A 6000-nucleotide genomic window follows, 5' to 3' on the forward strand; every position below is an offset into this window, starting at 1 on the left:
TGAATCAATAACTGACCAACAGGGCTCGAGATCTATTCGAGCTCACGAACGATTGAGCCTTTGTGGCGTACATCATCGCTTCTCGAAGCCTGTCTATTGTGATTTCGGATCCAGACCCACAAGACACACCTACAGACGCCGCTAATCGAGTCGCTCCAGAGGCGACTGAGAGAACTTATTTTGAAATTTCCAGAAAGCGAGCGATACATTTTCTCTCTGACACCTACGGAACGCAATGCCGCAAATTCACGAGCGCTGCCGATTATTCAGACTTCTCGATGGGTGCTATAAGTCCCCCTTTCCCCGGAATCGAAAACCTTACAGGGACTGGAGATCCGGAGCGTTTCGGTTTTTCAAGGTCACTCCTCTGCCACGCTGATCCCTTGGCCCCTGTATCGTGTTCTCGATTCTCACAGGCTATCGAGGCACGGGATCTCCACTATCCCGAGTCTCCCCTGAGAACATTGATTCAATAATCAAATCATTCTATGACTTCAGAGAGCTGAAGCCTCTGAATGTTCACCTTCGCGGACTTTTCCAATGTATTTTGAATCACTCCGAACTCGATACGTGAGGTGAATATCATCAATGATTTTTCTAGGAACCAATCGGAGAAGGGAATGGATCGTCAGGGGCGAAATCCCGTGTACGAGCTTACTCTGTATCAATATGAAGAGGCCTAGTTGTTGATTTTAAATTTGTATTCTATGACTCCGAGTCCTGACCTGACAGGAAACTGTGATTCATTCAGTTAAGCATTGAGACTGTGACGCACGTTACGGTGTTTGATGGATTAGAGTGAGAAGCCAGACGCTGTAAAAGTATGTACTGATAAGCGGATACTAAATAAGAGTCGTAATCGCATCCCTGCGACCATGGAGCGATCTATATTCAGGTGAGGACCATTTCCGACGGAAAATACTTCGGCTCGAGAATTCCGGATACATCAATGCCGGAAACGGCACGTGATTCTGCTATGGGGGCCTTCCAGACAACGCGGGCGCGAAAAACAGAGACGGAGAGAGGTTCACTCCAGAGAAAGAGGGAGAATCCGAATGATCATACCCACAGTGATGAACCGTTCATGGGTAATGATCACAGGAGGAGTTTCGGCTCATTAGAATATGTCGATGGAAACCCTCAGAATCATATAAAATTGGAAGGCGCTTCATGAAATAAATCTATCTATTCTGTTCATGTGGTCTGAGTTTATTTCGGAGTATGCTCATTGTTCGCTCGATTCATTCGGGAAGGTGCGTTTCCAGGAGCAATTTGTGGGATATCAGAGTCTTTCCGGAATCGGCCGAAACAGCGGACTCGACACGGAACGCCTGTGCTCACGGAGGCGCGATCGGACCTCTGCCATCAGACCGACTCGAATGCCTTCGAGTTAGGCGACGGGAGCGCAGGCATGGAGGCCCCGAACACGTTCCTGATTCTATGCATGCTGGTTGGAGGTATGCTCACAATCCCGATCCCTCTTACTCTCTAGGATCTGATGGAAGCACCTCGTATTCTCGGCTATACCATGTCTCTGTCAGGGAATTCCCTGCTCCATGGCAGACCTAAAATCTAGGAAACACGCTTCGCAGATCCTGTGGTTCGGTCTGTCCAAGAGTGTGAGGTGTCAAGACCAGGTCTAAGGGGTATGCCTCATTGCGCTGATGATTGCGGAGAAGAGTCCTCCGTGTATTTCACTGCTGGCTGTGCAGAAGGGAAAGTTTGCTGCATATCAAGAAACCCCGTTGACGAAGAGGAAGAGCCCAAGCCTATCAACACACCGCAATCGATTCTTCCGGCAAATGTAGCGGACTCCCGAAAACCGAGTGAGTGTTCTCGATTCCTCTCGGCTGCGTGTAGAAATTCCGTCTTGAGACTCCGGAGATTCTCAAGGATGGTCGATGTTCCAAGGGACACTCAGTCAGATTGACGAGAACAGGAATTCTGCGGTTTTGGGAAGAGCTCGCAACTTCCTCTCTGTAGAGAGCTCGCAGCAACAGAAACGACCTCTCCATGGCCTCCAGCGTCAGTGTGTTGAGAAAGCTGAGCTAACAAAAATATCTATGGCTTCGCGGACCGTGAGTTCCCTGAGAACACATCAGGGTCTGTGGACAGAGGCCCGAGGAGTTATTGCTTGAAAGTGAAGAGGGAGGCCGGCTCACACGCCCCCGTGCTCTCAGGGCGCACGGTTCTCGGTATCGACTGGCGGTTGCGAGGGAAAACCGAACCCCCACCGGAGTTTTCGCTCCGGTTTCGTCTGGTTCTCCACCGGACTCGAGCGAATCGAAACCTCCATCACAAGGGGGATCCAGCTCGATAATTCGGAAGAAACCGATCTATGACTAGAATCCTCGTTATCTTCCGTTTCAGGCTCTACGACGACGGAAGCGGCGATAGAAATCACGAGCGGAAATCGGAAGTTGGTTGGAGACCATACGCACGACTAGTTATTCATCGGTCTCAGATAAGACCGAAACGTGACTCTAATCGTTTTATTCAATATTTTTTGTACGCCTAGTAAAACGACCTTTGTCGGAGGTTCAATCGAGAAATATAAGCACTAGGTCTTCCGACGGGGTGCCAGCTCTTTAGTCTCTCTCCAAACGTTCGGGCGCGCAATAAGTCATCCTCGTACCCTGTTCTCTGAATACGAAGAGCACCTTATTCGTTTGGAACTCCCGATATAACTCGGGGCATCCTTATCTCGAGAAATCCAAAAATCTCAAGGTCATGAGCGTGAGTCCTACGCCCAGTCTCGCCGTACGTCACCCTCGTGGTGAGAAGTCGGCCTTTCGCATATTTGCTGGTCATGCGATCGATCTGAATTTCTCTACCTATTTTGCGCAGTCAGACACTGGAGATAGCACAAGCGGCCTGGGTCCTCCGAGGTGTGCCCTGATACTCGGGAGGCTGCCCCTGATCATTTGCGCCTGAAGTAGATTTCGCAGGCTGAGCCGAGACGGGCGTGAGAGTTTGAGATACAGTCCCGCGTTTTTCCCCTCCACTGTCCGCTTACGATGAGGAGCAGCACATTCTCAATGGAGGAGCGAGGTCTCGATGTGGCACTACCCTTCAAGCATCATTGACACCTTGGCGAAATACCCCGAGAAATGCTCCTTTTTACCCAGATATCGCCAGACCGGTTCATCGGAATCTATAGATCAATCCAGCTATCGGCAGCCTCCGGCTTACGGAGCAAGATCGATTCGAGCCACGTTCTGAAGACATTTGAAGTTCCCCCGATCGGGGCAGATTCTCGCTGTCTCCACAGTTCCACAGCCATTCACCCGCATTACACCACCGCACAGTGGGGCCAAATGGAATTTTAGGTGGACAAAAGTCCATGGAAAATCATCCCGGAATTTTGATCGGTGATGGATTTGAGAATGTTCGGAAGGCTCTGGAAGTCTCGAGGAAACCATGATTACCGCATTTTCCGCATCCCCCAGCCACCCTGGCACCTGCTAGAATGGAATTAAATTTTTTCGACGACAATTTCTATGAATCTTGCCCCCCAATCGGTGATGCTCGGAAATGAAGATACTTTGTGCCCTCGAATAGGGGGAAAATTATTTTCTGCGCTCAGTTCTCGTCCCGATCCCGCAATCCCACATGATTCTGGTCGAGTCAGCCGATTCTGGACTTGCTGGGAAGACTTTTTCGCCGAGACGAAAAAGTTCGGAAATTCGTTAAATTCTCGATGTCAGAAATGCTGTGTCCCCACGAGTCCTCCCCCTGATTTATTTCTTTTTGAGGAGTATCGGACCTCCAGTCGCCGCAAAAAAAAATTGAGCCGCGAAACCCAGCTGTTCTCGAATACTGTATGTCCAAAGTTGGTATATGATCTCGTAGATCGGGACCATTCTCATGTAGTTGTTCGAATCCGAATCAGCACCAAGAGACTGGCGCCCACATGTCGGAGACGATTGACCCCTTCCTCCCGTTTAAAGAAGTAAGCGTTGCGTTTTGGCGCGGCGTCGACTCGTTCCCCGAGGTAACTGGAAGGCGAACAGAGAGCGACAATGTTCTCCAACTCATTTTCACCAAGATCTTCAGATCCTCTTATGGTCTCTATGCGGCGATTCCCTCGGAATAAAGGGAAAACTCCGGATCCAGAGGTGCGATGCTCACTCGACTACCACTCATTGAGGGAAGATGTTGAATCGATAGAAGACGACGATGCTAGACTGCTAGACACATTGATGAGGAATCAGAGGGCTCGGAGGCAGCTTCCGCTGGCTCGAGCGATTATTCTGCTGTCGATGTATGAGTTTAACGGAGTTGAAGGAATCCGAGTAGAATGAAAAGTGGACTCCGTCCCCGATTAATCATATCATGTTTTTTCCTCATATTGTGAGCTCATCCCACTCCCTGTGATGTTGGAAGTGCTTTCAGCAGTCTCCCTTCGCTATTCCAGACTCCCGAAACCTCAGAAAGCTGAAAAATTACATGGAACACTCATGTCCACCTGAAATCCGATTTGGCCCCACTCTGTGCACTGTGGCAGTAAGCAGTAAGCGCTGTAACGGGAGTCGGATCGCTCCTAATGGTGCAGACTGGAATCATCAGACTCACATCGGCCTCCGGGATCGTTTCGCCGTTAGTTCAATGCACGTTCCATAGCAGACTGAATTTCGTATGGTTCGAGTACCGTACTTGGCTAGGGTAGTCTCGGGAATCGCGCTAACATGGTCGGACGTCTTGATCAGTTCTCCCCGTAAGCTTCCACGAAGCATATCAGCGAGGGTTGATCCAGTTTGTTTGAGGCCTTCGACGAGGAGAGCGAAAACTTCGACAGCGTGAGCGAGGGTCGTCTCTCCCTTGCAAAGCAATAGGATAGCTCGTTTGAAAAGAGCCAGAGTCTTGGCTATGCTCTCCAAAGCGAACGTGACCCGAGCGCTGATCGAAGTCCCATGTCGGGACATCACATTGCAGGCAACGTAAGGAGCGCCCTTTAAGGGGTTCTACAGTCGAGCATGAGTCGGAGCTCAACTCCGTTGTATTCTTCCTTGGCAGTCATCCCCCGGATTTCATACATGAGGCTCGGTTCCGACTTGAAGCTCCGCACAGCACGTCGGAGTCGATCCTCTACTTCGCCAACAAAGGGACTCCATTCTCCTTCATCATCTATCGCAGGTTCCACTCCATTCCCGGCCCGCGGTTCTGCTCCTACCTCTACTAGGGATTCTTCAAGAAAGCCTGCTCCTTCATCCGTTGGATCTCCCAGGATGGCACTATCGAAGGCCATCACATCTTCAACGTAGATGACCTTCCTCTCGACCATATCAAGACCGTGCGTAAAGCACTTCTGCCTCTTCATGACCATGATCTCAACCGTCCTGGGAACATTGCTGGCACTGTCCGTCGCCGCTGTTGTGATGTTCCTAGGGGAAAGACCCACACTGCCGACTCTGCCGCTGATAAGCTCGACTGAATGAATGACCAATCTGCAACTCGTAGGCTGAATTTGAATTTTGCCGTTTCCCTCTCCACATTTCTCGCGAGTTGCGAGATTCTCCTTTCTCCCTGCATGATCCCTGCCTTTACTCTTCGCGTTTACGGCTCCGGTCACTTAATCTGGAGAGTCATTCGATCATCAGGCTCCCCTCTGTCTGTAAGAGCAGAGGAGCCCAAGAGGCGCCCGATCACAGACTGGACGTTTGAAACTGCCGCTACGGATCAATGTCATCATTGGCCCTATGGCCGAAAGGGGTCTAGGTAATCTTACATCACAACAAAGGCCGGCGGCCTTTTTTTTGAGGGAGAGGGTGAAAACAGCTCAGATTCTACCCGCTGAATCAACGGCGCATGTCTAGGTAACCTTACATCACAACAAAGGCCGGCGGCAGTTTTTTTTGAGGGTAGAGGGCGGAAACAGCCAGCATTCTAGCCGCTGAATCGAAGAGTCACTAGAGAGAATCGGAAATCGGATTGATGTCCGAACTTTGATTTCTTCGGCCCATATATGACGAATACGGAATTCTCTATAGCAAATGACGT

The sequence above is a fragment of the Galendromus occidentalis genome, unplaced genomic scaffold (genome assembly GCF_000255335.2).
Source record: "Galendromus occidentalis unplaced genomic scaffold, Mocc_1.1 scf7180000075986, whole genome shotgun sequence".
NCBI classification, from domain to species: Eukaryota; Metazoa; Arthropoda; class Arachnida; order Mesostigmata; family Phytoseiidae; genus Galendromus; species Galendromus occidentalis.